This window comes from Cyprinodon variegatus, unplaced genomic scaffold, assembly GCF_000732505.1.
Source record: "Cyprinodon variegatus isolate N-32 unplaced genomic scaffold, C_variegatus-1.0 Scaffold1668, whole genome shotgun sequence".
In the NCBI taxonomy this organism is placed as follows: domain Eukaryota; kingdom Metazoa; phylum Chordata; class Actinopteri; order Cyprinodontiformes; family Cyprinodontidae; genus Cyprinodon; species Cyprinodon variegatus.
Genome location: NW_015152121.1, coordinates 24,721 through 36,160, shown reverse-complemented (window position 1 = coordinate 36,160; position 11,440 = coordinate 24,721). Strand labels below are relative to the sequence as shown.

The 11,440-nt window shown below is 37.4% G+C and overlaps 1 protein-coding gene across 1 annotated transcript in view; it reads left to right on the top strand.

Moving 5' to 3' along the window:
• Nucleotides 1-4,218: 4,218 nt before the first annotated feature.
• LOC107104254 (USP6 N-terminal-like protein) overlaps nt 4,219-11,440 on the top strand; it is a 31,227-nt gene continuing 24,005 nt past the window's right edge. The window contains exon 1 of the mRNA XM_015404215.1: nt 4,219-4,466. The gene's annotated coding sequence lies outside the window, so the exon portion shown is untranslated. The remainder of the gene's footprint in view (nt 4,467-11,440) is intronic.

Sequence of the window (11,440 nt, the reverse complement as noted above, 5' to 3'; positions counted from 1 at the left end):
TCTCAAGTGGAATATTCAAAACATTTAAATTTTTCATATATTACTTACTCCAGACCACTCAGGTCTTCTGGCTCCAGCCTGCTCTGCATACCTAGAACCAGAACTAAACATGGAGAGGCAGCATTTAGTTCCTATGCTCCACTTATCTGGAACAAACTTCCAAAAAACTGTAAAAGTGCGGAAAGCCTGAGTTCCTTTAAATCAAGACTAAAAACACATTTGTTTAGGATTGCCTTCGACTGTTCTAGTTAAACAGTTCAACTGAAAATCATTAGTTAAATTTTTTATTTTCAACTGTTTTTAATGTTCTTTTTTGTCTCTGCATTTTTTATTTAATTTTTTCCCTACTTGTTTTATTTTCCTATATTTTAATCATGTAAAGCACTTTGCAATGTCTTTGTACTTAATTTTGCTATACAAATAAATTTGCCTTGCTTTGCCTTACTATTTTTTCATATATTCATAATTACTTGACAACAAAAACACTATGGTTAATTATACACATCAATATACTAACATTAAAGATGATAAACAGAATTCATGCTCTTTTCAGAACTAGATTTTGTGTTTTATGGGGAAAAGAGAAAATGATGTGTTTTTGCATTCATCTAGGAGTCTTCAGTGAAATCAGAGATAGATAACTATTTAATAAAAACTTATTAAATAATCAATTTAGACGATGTAGACATTGGTACTTGTTAATATTGATTTTATGCAGAATGATTATTGATAAAAGTAGGTAAGTAATGACGATGGAAAACATGTTCGCCCCTGAACTCCAAACTGAAAGAATTTAATCCACTATACCTTTTATCTAAAAAGCAGGGATGTTTAAATATATGTGTCTATTTGTTAGCAAAGGCTGTAGGAAAGTATAGTTTGTATTATCTTTGGCTTGACCCTGAGTTTCTAGTGTCTATCCGCTTTCAGCCACCCCTCAGCGTACATTGGTTATTGCCTGGCCACCCTTATAACAATTTTCTGGCTACGCCTCTGTTCAACAGGAAAATGAACAACCACAACATCCATTTGTTTCTAAATAAAGTATAACTATACTTTTCTACAACCGTCGCTAACGTATAGACACATATATTTAAACATCCGTCCTTTCTAGATAAAGATATAGTGCATACAATTCTTTCAGGTTTGAGTTCTGAGTTGAACATTTTATTCATTGTCATTACTTACCAACTTTTATCAATAATCATTCTGCATAAAATTGATATTTACAAGTACTAAAATCTACATAAATTGATTATTTAATACGTTTTTATTTAAATATTTATTTATCAATGATTTCACTAAAGACTCCTGGATCATTTGCAAAGACACATCATTTTCTCCTTACCAAACAACACAAGTTCTAAAAAGAGCAGGAATTCTGTATTTATCATCTTTAATGTTAGTATATTGCTCTGCATAATTAACCAGAGTGTTTTTGTTGCTGAGCAACTGTTAACATCTGAAAAATGAAAATGTTTTGAATATTCCACCTGAGAGTATTCCAGCTCCTACCATCTGTATTAAAAATACCGTAGTAAGAATGGCCACAGGGGTGGCCAATGTTTGGCTCAGGGTGGCCCCCCATCTAGCTCCGCCCCTGGTGTCCAGCATTGCATAAGTGGGAAGTGGGGGTGGGTATGCATTTTTTTCAGATTAGTCATGATTATTTTTAGTAAACTCTTTCTTTCTTTTTTTTTTTTTCTTTTTTTCTTCTTTTTTTGAGTTTTGTGACGGTGGTATTTTTGTGGTATTATTATTTTTTTTTTTTTCGTGGGGATTGATTGAAAAATTTCCAATAATCAAGCTACAGTGTCCTATTTGTATAGGGTTTACCAAATTGTTAGGGCTGCTGAAGTAAATAATGTAAAAATAATGTTCATTGCCTGGTGGAAACAGATTAAACTCCATGTTGAAAGCTGTTAAGAGAGTGATATCACCTAAAGTATTTAGGTTATTTACGTAAACTACCTTCATAAATTTGAAGTTAGGAATTTCTCACCAATCACCCAGTCCAAATATTAGTCTCTCAGCAATTAAAGCTTTCTAATAAAACTCTTTATCAAATTTTGTTCTAGAAATATTACGACACTTTTTTTTCTTTTCTTTTAAAACATTTTAGCTCTAGTTTTCTATTTAGGGTTGTAGTTCTACTTAAAGGTGACCCTCCACTTCAATCTTTCCAAAAATTCTTCTGCATCTCCACAATATAATGCTTCCTCCACATTTCTCTGTATGAGGAGTATAGGGCAGTGAGGGAGACATGCAGTGTTTGTTTTCTATCACATTAGGTGCTTTGCATGTGACACCATGTTCAGTTGCTGTTCCCTTCTGGCCAAAGTCCCTTTTCCACACGTTTGCTGTGTAGCTTGTGGCAAATTTTAAACAGTGTGGAGGAATTGCTTTTCTATGTTTTTTTTTCTGTAGAATAAATTTGCAAGCATGTTTAATTTACCTTTGAACACACAGACATTTGCTAATTTTTGTTTGCTCTTGAACATTACATGCTTTGTTTAATTAAACTTTAAGTAAAATATACCATCTGGGATGGCATATATTATTGTAACTGACCAAAGTATGAAGCAGTAGCTATTTTGAACAGTTATTCCTGAAAGCACCAACACTACTTCAGTTTAATCAAAGAGGCACACACTACAATCCTCAAGTGATCTAGATGAAAAAGTTTGGTAAATTAATAGAATCACTGCTGAAAGTCAAGTTTAATCATTCAAAATCAAGTCTAAATCCTAATAGAGTTCACTTTATTATGATCAATTACTACCTTCAAACATTTCAAATATAAACATGTAAAAAGGGAAACTAAAATTTATATTTTTGTCTATTTTATGGCTGAAACAATTAATCAGATTAATCGTGATTGATCGATTATTGAAATAATTGTCAGCTAATTTAGCAGTCGATTAATCGTTATCTGGAGTATAGAGACTGTAAAATATGCCTTAAGCTGACGGAGCAACCAACAAAAAATTGTAAAAGTTAAGTTAAAAAAAAATGTCTGTCAATACACTACTATTCAGAACTCCTCAAATGGAAAAGTTTTATTTTTACCTGGTTTAGTTTTACAAAAAGTCTTTTTTTGAGGAACCTTTTGCTATCTGATTACTAATCGATTAATCGAAAAAATGCTTAACAGATTAATCGATTTGCAAAATAATCATTAGTGGCAGCGCTAAGCTATTTATATATCAGTGATTAGCAAGGAACTTTGACTCTTTTAGTTTGTATCAGATGGAAGGCTTGAGAAAAAAAATTATTTCTGTGGTGGTTGGTTTATCCAAATAGAACTCTGTATAGCTTGCCTGGAGAATAAAGTCAGGGTAGTTTGTTTGCAGAATATATAGGCTTTGAAGAGAGGTTTGCTGTCCTTTCCCTGACCCTAGACGTTTTGCATGGAGAGAAGGCCACATGTAGACCTAAATACTTTTTTGAGATGACGTATAGATTACCCAAACCACTCAGTAATGGCTGAACATAGGACAGACTGAACAATGGATTTCACTTTAAATAATAAATTTTAATTTGAAAATCAAGACATGTTGAAAAGCTTGGATTTTGCACTTTAGTTTAAGAAAATTAAATATTCTTTAGGAATACATTCACATAAGTATCATGCATTTAGTCACTTTTGCCATGTGTGTTTAATAAATTACTTTTCTGCCACGCAGTAAAGAAAAGAATATGCTTAAATTGACCTGTATATTCAATAAATATTTTAATTAGGAAAATATGAGAACATTTTTTTATTCCATATTTTATTTTGGGACATATTCCAAAAATAATCAGCATGGCTTTCTGCTATCTGGCCAGCAGATGGCGACAAATAGCTGACTTTCTTTAGGGGTAGTAATTTATGTATTTTTTCCTCAAAGTTTTAAACAGATTTTATCTGTTTTCTTTGTTTGTCATAGACGTAAATGCAATAAATTGCCACAAGAACAACTGCCTGAATTATTCACTACACCAGCAGTGTTAAATTGGTTGGGAAAGATAAGGAAAAAGTAAAATATTACACAATTTAATCTAAACTTTTTACTGAGAGAGAGTATGTTTGTATTTTTTTTTTCAAACACATGTCTGTGACTAACTTCGGCGGCTTAGGTCAGTTCCTGCAAATCAACCACTAAACCCACGCTCAGAGCTCCGGTCCGCGAGGCCCGCCCCTCGCGCCGCTGTCATCAGCGGCTCAGCCGATTGTCAGACAGCTGCATCCAGATCCGCCTCGCCTCGCTGCCTGATCGGAGCCTAGCAGGGGAGGTGGGGGGTGACAGCTCAGTCTGTTTGACCCGCATCGATTTCAGCCAAGCTACTCAGCACACAGATCCGAGCAGAAGTGCGCATCTCTTCAACATCTGGCTCCCTTTGCACAGCGAGGGGGGAGAATGAGAATAGAGGATTTAGTTTATTCATGTAGGTACAGCCGAGCAGAGGAAAAGTCACTCCTAAAGGTAAGCGCAAGCGATCGTCGATGTGCGCTTTGTAATTATTGGTATTTCACAGTCCAAAAGACATATTTCCTAATATGGTCCTTTATTTCCCCTCCTGTTTTTTCCAAGTAAATATATATAAATACAGCTTTTTAAATAGAGGACACAGACTGCTCACACGTGCGCAACCCCTGACAGTTTAATCTAATAGAAAGACTCGTTACTCTCAGGAGTGTTCCTGTTCAATTTAGGTGGAGATCGGTGGAGTAATTTAGTCTCTGTGGCAATTGCTGATAGTAAGAACTTCTCTAGGGGGGAATTTCTGATTCTGCAATACTTTGTTTTGGGCTTTCCGGCGCGCAATGTACAAATTTTACTGTGGGGAGGAGAGACGTGTAGGTTGAATGTTGGCACATTTTCTCAGAAATCAAGCAGGATGCACTGACTATTCTGCCCCTCATAGACTGTTTAAGAAGAAATTCCTTCCAATCTCTTACAATTTTCATAATTTTAAGTTCCCTTTTCTGTAGATATTTAGCTCTTAAGTCAAGTGTCGGAATTGGGAACTAACTTAACATCTTCATATGGATTAAAACCCCAAAAATCAACATGCTTTAAGGCTCCAGAATAAGAAGGATTACAGACAGACTCTGCAAGCAGAAGTAGGCCAGTGACTGGTGAGTGTGTATCATGTCATGCGTGGTCCCCTTTGGAAGGGTAAAGCAGGCTGTCTCAAAGGTTTAAATGTGGGGTGGGGGAGGCTGCATACTGTCTGGATGAAGGCTCTCCATCAGGATACAATATTCCTCTACCATTAAGGGCCTGGAAACATTTCACAGTTCAATTTTAAAGGCAAAGGCGTTCAAACCTTTAAAAAGGTGGACTGAAACTGTCCTGATGCTAAAGTATTTTTTTTTTTTGCTGCTCATCAATAAACTAAAAGCAAAACATCAGTTGAAGAAATGAAGTGGATCTGATATCTGTAGGAAAGGGATCACATAGATTACTGCATATTTCCCCTAAAAAAAAAGACAAAATAACCCTTTATTTAGTTAAGCATGCTTTTGAATAAAAAAAAAAGGTTGGATGCTTTTCATCTTTTTAAAATGGAGTCAAACACAAATATAAACGTAGTAAAAGATGAAGAGTTACTGCTATTTGAGTATGATTTATCTGGATCTTTGAAGGGTCTAGTTTCAGTGTATCTGCTGCAACTGCTGCGGTTTTAGGGCCACAAAATCACTCTGAGGACTAAATTTGGAAACTCCTGGTTTAAAGGCAACTAAACTATCGTTTTTAGTTTCTGAGGCAATGTGAGTTACAGATGTCGTTATGTTTAATCAAGGCAGCATTTTACCTCAACACCGTCAGATTTGTTCTCATTTGAAACATTTCACAAAGACAACATAGTTCTCCCTATTGCACAAAAGTTCCGTTATAGCTTTTTTAATACGCTAATCAAGAGTACTAATACTGTCAGGCGAAATGAACACTGGTCTCCTTTCACACAATTCTGTCATAAAGCCATATTCTGCACATATGAGTCTTATCGGTTTTGTTGTCATTTGAGCTGTTGTTGAAGTCCACTGGCCTAGACTTCGAACACATGAATGTAAACTTTAACCGTCATATTTCAGGAAGTCGCACATACTTAGAAGATTTGTAACTCCTACCTTTAAGTGTGAAAAGCTGTTTTGTGATTTACTTTTCATTACCGAGTTGGTTAGTGGAGATCTTGGGGAACAAATAAGTTCCAACATTTTAAGTCCGTGGTTTTAAAAGCTTGGAGAACGGCCAAGATCATATAGTGATATATAGATGATTCTGCTTTAGGATATCTAAACCCTTTAGCTCTGTGAAAATGTTCTCTGGTGCTCTGAATTTAAAGGGTCTAGGGATGACCGCGAACAACAGTGAGCCATCAACAGGCTTGTTAATGCAAGTTGGCAGTTAAGATTGGCCTTTATGGTTGAATCCAACAAGAGTTACGGTAGCAGAAATGGCTGAGGATTTTAATAGAAAGGAATACGAAGACACAAAGTATTTTGTTAAAAGCATATAAGAGAGATGGCAATGCTGCACTCTGTTCACTGTTGATTAGGAACAATAGAGTTGGATTCCAAAGCAATGGAGGAGCTTGCCTTAAGGCCAGAACACACCAAATCCGATTTTGCATCCAATCCGACAGAAAATCATGTCGTTAGAGGTTGTGGCATTTAGCGCTCTTTGAAGGTCAATGGGGATGATCACACCTGACATGATTTTACACGAGGGGGCTTGTGTAGGTCTTACTGACATAGACTCCAGGTCTATTTTAATCAGACTATAAGTAGTGGTGTGTTGGGGAGGATGTACTGCCCCTAGTGGAGGAGTTTAAGTATCTTGGGGTCTTGTTCCAGAATGAGGGGAAGATGGAGTGGGAGATCGATAGGCGGATTGGTGCGCCGTCTGCTGTGAAGCGTGCACATTTCCGGTCTTTTGTGGTGAAGAGTGAGCTGAGCCAAAAAGCAAAGCTCTCGATTTCCCGGTCGATCTACGTTCCTACCCTCATTTATGGTCATGAGCTTTGGGTCATGACCGAAAGAATAAGATGCCCGGATACAAGCGGCTGAAATTAGTTTTCTCCGTAGTGTGTCTGGCCTGTCCCTTAGAGATAGGGTGAGGAGCACAGTCATCCGGAGAGGACTCAGAGTAGAGCCGCTGCTCCTCCACATCGAGAGGAGCCAGTTGAGGTGGCTCGGGCATCTGATTAGGATGCCTCCTGGACGTCTCCCTGGTGAGGTGTTCCACGGTACATCCCACCGGGATGAGGCTCAGCGGGAGGCCCAGGACACGCTAGAGGGACTATGTTTCTCGGCTGGCATAGGCGCCTTGGGATTCCCCCAGAGGAGCTGGCCCAATTGGCTGGGGAGAGGGATGTCTGGGCCCTCCTACCGAAGCTACTACCCCCGCGACCCGACCCCGGGTAAGCAAAAGAAGATGCGTGGATGGATATTAGTAGTAGTATGCAGCAATTCAGCAGTAATTTCCTGGGTCTGACAGGATGAGAGACAAGGTTACAAAGTAAACACATCCGCTTTGGGGGAAAATACAAAATATAGCTGTTATTCGCATGGGAAAAGAGTCAGTTTTTGGAGTCACACATCGTGTATACAGTAAGCGGGGCTGACTTGTGCAAAAATTATGAATGGAAAATTAAAAAAGAATGCTTTACCCATAATAGGAGTTAAGGAGGACAGAAAATAGATAAAGGAGTGATCCTCTTTGAGCCTCACAAAAGCAAAATAACAAGGGGCAGACAAAGCAAGTAAGCACAGCGTATCTCACCTCTTTTAAAAAACAGAAAGTCCCACAGCGTTTATTGCTGTTTTCTTTTCTTTAGACGTAGATTTCATTATGTTTTTTTTTTTATTTATTTTTTTTTATATAGGCATATGAACATTCTCTGTCTGTTCTGGTTTGAGATGCTGCCCAGACTCGTCAATTGGGGCTTTGCTTTGTAGAATGCGCTGGTGGTATTTTCATTTTTTAAAAATAACTTTTCATAATCTGTCCAAGGCAAATGTGGGAATTTGCTTCAATTTTTGTGGCACAGAGACAGAAAAATTCCAAGCAGATCTGCCCACCCTGCCTAGTCGGAGCCTCTCTATGCAGTCAGTGAGACATGGAAAAAAATCAGATTGGAGATCAAAAAAAGTTGTTGGTAACCGCTGTGTTTAGGCATTTAGTCTGATGGATCAACTTTTTTCTTTCTTTTTTTTTTACATGGGCACCTGTGTTGCTTTCCTGGGAAACAAATGATACTAACATGCATAATAGGATAAACAAAAGACATGTGATACTTTGGCCAACACTGTTGGGAAACCCTGATTCCTGTTGTTCATGTTGGTTCTTAAGCTTTTTGTAAGAGAATGTATAATCTTTCATGGAAGTAATATCTTTGCATTAAAATTGTACTACCTGGTGGCTGCAAACCAACATTTGATATCAAATCCAATTATTTAGAGACACTTTTGCTTATTTATAAACCAAATTTTGCACTTCATTCCTCTCTGCCCAAAGACAAAAATGGTTCAAGGCTCACACTTGGCCTCAAGATTCCTCAAATTTCAATCCAGTCGCGTATCTGTAAGATCGACTGGACAAGCAAATCACCCCCCCACTCCACAGCTTGCAGGACTTACAGGATCTGCTGCTAACATCTTGGTGCCAGATGCTACGGCAAACCTTCTGGGCTCTGATGAAGTCCTTGGCTTGATGACTCAGGGTTTTAGTGGTAAAAGGCACAAAAAGACATGCTTCTCTATTTTGCATATGATCTGAATATTGGCCAGTCATTGTCTTGCAAATGTCTGAGTGCTTTAAATAAATAGTTGATGAGTTGTGCTTTTTCTGCCTTTTTACGAGTACTAGACTATTTTTTTTTTTGTTGCCTTACATGTTCTTCCAAATTTGATTACAAATCAGAAAACATGTGAAAGAGTAAACATTTTTTCAAAGTCTTTAGCTTCAGTGATTAACTTGCACACTGAATGTCCCTTTTTGTTATTGAGAAAAAATGGAAAACAAAAGAGCCAAAAAAGAGTGAGCTTTGGCTGAAATGACTCCTTTAGCTTTGCTGACCCCTGAATAAGGGAGCACCCCAACAGCCTACTAGATGCGAAATAACACTTTTAATTTTCTTTCCTTTAAAATCTCTTTAAAAATATACTTTGACCAAGAATCTACACTACTTGACTTTAGGAAATGAATGTGATAAAACTTTGTTGTTGGACAATGATCTGACAAACCGCCCTCTAACCAGCTGAAGCCACATGTTAGACAGAGCATGTGAGCTCTGAGAATTAGCCTCAGGCAACATTAGTCTCTTTTATTAAACTTTATAATCAGATTAAATCTTGACCGAGGCAGTCTGAATATTTAAGTTTCTGCATTTAGACATAGATCTGCTGCAGGGATAAGGCATTTAAAAAAAAGTACAAATAACTTCCTTGGCTTGATAACTACTGGGGGTAAGGAGGTTTAGATGTAGGTTCAGTTTTGGTTTCTGTCAAGTCTTCAATCAGTAGCATTCATTGTATTCTCTTATGATAATATTATTTCACTAGAGAAAAGGCCTATTGTTAAATTGGCCTTTTCTCTGCCTGAATGGTGGCTTTATGATGGACGTCAAAGGCCTACAAATGTACCAGTGTTACAGAAATGCACCAAATTGTGTTTATTTTAGCAGGCTTTAAAAACAGGCTTTATCCTGGCTCTATGGCTCAGAAAATGATCAGTTTTAACAAAGTATTCAGATGTGAGAAGGTCCTAGAATCTTTTTGCACACTTAAAAAAAAAACAACGGTTTGACATTTGCTAGACTTTAACATCTGGTACACGATTTCCTCTTCAAACATGTGTTCTATAAATAAATCTACATTTGTGTTGTGATCCGTTGGATAATAATAAAATGTAAAATACAAATGGTTTTAATTAAATACTTTCCGTTAATGAGTATTCTAATAATATTTTTTTTCCCAGCATTTTATTGTCAGTACACTGTCACAAGTACAGAGCAACGAAATGAACTCTCTGCATTTAACCCATCCCCTTGGGGAGCAGTGGGCCGCCATTGTTTGGTGCCCGGGGAGCAGTGTGGGGTTGAGGGTCTTGCTTAGGGACCCAGAGTGGAGGCTGTGGGGATCGATCTGGTACTTGCAACCCTCTCAGAGCACAGGCAAACTGCTCTAACCACTAGGCCAACACTCCCAAGTTGTCAGACTGATATTTATTTAGCGGACTTTTATTCTGGGAATGTTGAGTAGTTTGTCAGACTTGCTATAGTAGTTATTGGTTGTCAGTATTTTCAGATTTCATCGTTGACTTTTTGGGTCGTGTTTATTTGTTAGAGCTAACTCTGTGCTTGGCAACAGGAAGACGTGTCACCTAAAAACATGTCACCTCTTTTATAGTAGAGGTATACGGATACGTTGGCCGGATGATATTGGTGTTTTTTTTTTTTTAGAGAAAACAGATTAATTAGTATTCAGCAGCCATGCCTTTAGATCATGTGAAGCCTATGCATTGCCGTTTCCTCTTTCTAATGTTAATGTTTTGTAAGAATTATTTTATATTTAAACAATGCATCTTTTTTTGTATAAGTTGGGACTTCTGTGCATTTGTTAGAATTGTGTCTCTTTCATCCTAAATGGAGGAAGAAAAGCGGATATTGGCTATAAGAATCGGCAGCATGTATCAGATGTTGGTTAGACTGATACCAAAATAATCGGCTTTGGCCTCAGCCTTAAGAAAAACAGTATCCATCCATTTTATAGCAACAAAACAATAATGCTTTGCAAAAATGTTTGCACCACTTGAAATCTTTCATATTTAATTACGTTCTAGTTTAAAATATAAGTGTATTTTGTCTAATTAACAAACACAAAGTGCTGCATAACCTTTAGATAGGAGAAAGTAGGATGCTCTGCATTCTGCACTAAGAAATCAGATATTGTGTTGAACATTTGGAATGACCCGAATAACCTTTCATTATAGTTGGTATTTAGGGGGAAGTCTTGCCACATTGCAAGACTAGAGACTGAGCTATTTCACTTTTTTTTTATTACTCAGCTGGATTTCATGGAGGGTATCGATTAATATTAGATTAGATTAGATCTTGCACCAAACTCTTGACTTGATTTAGGTCTAAGCTAAGATGGGCCCTCCTTATACATTAATATGCTCTGATGTTAACCATCCAATTTTCCCTTGGGCTGCATATTAGGAATCGTCCTGCTGTAAAATGAAAATCTACCAACGTTTATAAGCAAACCTTTGCCACACCCAGATGCTGCCACCACAACAGATTGATCAATTTGCAAAATAATCATTAGTTGCAGCCCTAATGTAGACTTTGCACATCTGACTAAAGCACCTTTTCCACGTTTGCTACGTGGAATTCAGGGAGCCATGTTTCTGGCAGTTCAGCATAGCTGTGCATCACCCTGCTTCCT